This window comes from Chrysochloris asiatica, unplaced genomic scaffold (genome assembly GCF_000296735.1).
Source record: "Chrysochloris asiatica unplaced genomic scaffold, ChrAsi1.0 scaffold00312, whole genome shotgun sequence".
Classification (NCBI taxonomy): Eukaryota; Metazoa; Chordata; class Mammalia; order Afrosoricida; family Chrysochloridae; genus Chrysochloris; species Chrysochloris asiatica.
The window spans coordinates 2,877,107-2,878,341 of NW_006408830.1; the positions used below are offsets into that span (position 1 = coordinate 2,877,107).

Sequence of the window (1,235 nt, forward strand, 5' to 3'; positions counted from 1 at the left end):
AGGATATCATGTTTAGTAAAATGGAGTGTCAGAGAAAAAGAGGAAGACCCCTAACTAGATGAATTGGCACAGTGTATTCTGTTGTGCTTAGGGTCCCTATGAGTCCATACTGATTTGATGGCATTAATGATAATGATATGCAAAGACTCTTGGCCGGAGCTCTCGATGGGAGCGCGAAGCCAGGGCCTGCGGGCAGGCGATTCCAGGAGAAGCTGGAGCGGAGAAGGAGCCGGCAGCGGGCGAGCAAGGAGGCCAAAGCTATGCCACCGACGTTCCTGCAAACCTGGGCGCGCACTCGCGCAACTGCACCCGTGGCCTGAGCGATGAAGATGATAGTGCCCTGGACGCGGTTCTACTCCAACAGCTGCTGCCTGTGCTGCCATGTCCGCACTGGTACCATCCTGATGCTTGGCATCTGGTACCTGATCATAAATGCCGTGGTACTGTTGATGCTCTTGAGCGCCGTGGCTGATGCAGATCAATATCACTTTTCCAGTTCTGAACTAGGAGGGGACTTGGAGTTCATGGACAATGCCAACATGTGCATCGCTATTGCAATTTCTCTCCTCATGATCCTGATCTGTGCAGTGGCTACTTAGGGCGCCTACAAGCAACACACTGCCTGGGTCATCCCATTCTTCTGTTACCAGATATTCGATTTTGCCCTGAGCACCTTGGTTGCTGTCACTGTGCTTGTTTATCCAAACTCCATCCAGAAGTACATACAACTGCCTGCAAACTTTCCTTACAGAGATGACATCATGTCAGTGAATCCAACCTGTCTGGTCCTCATTATTCTTCTGTTTATCAGCATTTTCGTGACCTTTAAAGGTTACCTGATTAACTGTGTGTGGAACTGCTACCGATTCATCAATGGAAGAAACTTCTTTGATGTCCTGATGTATGTTACCAGCAATGACACTACAGTGCTGTTACCCCCGTATGATGATACCACTGTGAATGGTGCTGCCAAGGAGCCGCCGCCACCCTACGTGTCTGCCTAGGCCTGCAGGGGTGGGGGCAGCAGTGTCGAGAGCAGCAGCGGCTTAACTTCCCACAACTGACCATTAGCTCCTTCCCTTCTGAGACGAGGTCTCAGAGACCACTTGTGGCTTAAATGCTTACCAGTTGTAAAATACAGATGTTAAGTTGGTCCCCTCTGTAGTTTTAAGCCTATGCCATCGCTAGATCACTGTGAATAGATTCGCTGTAGAATTCTTTACATAAGGAGTTGT

The 1,235-nt window shown here is 49.5% G+C and overlaps 1 pseudogene; it reads left to right on the forward strand.

Moving 5' to 3' along the window:
* The first annotated feature begins 221 nt into the window (after positions 1–221).
* LOC102829155 lies at positions 222–1,004 on the forward strand (annotated as a pseudogene).
* The last annotated feature ends 231 nt before the right edge of the window (positions 1,005–1,235 follow it).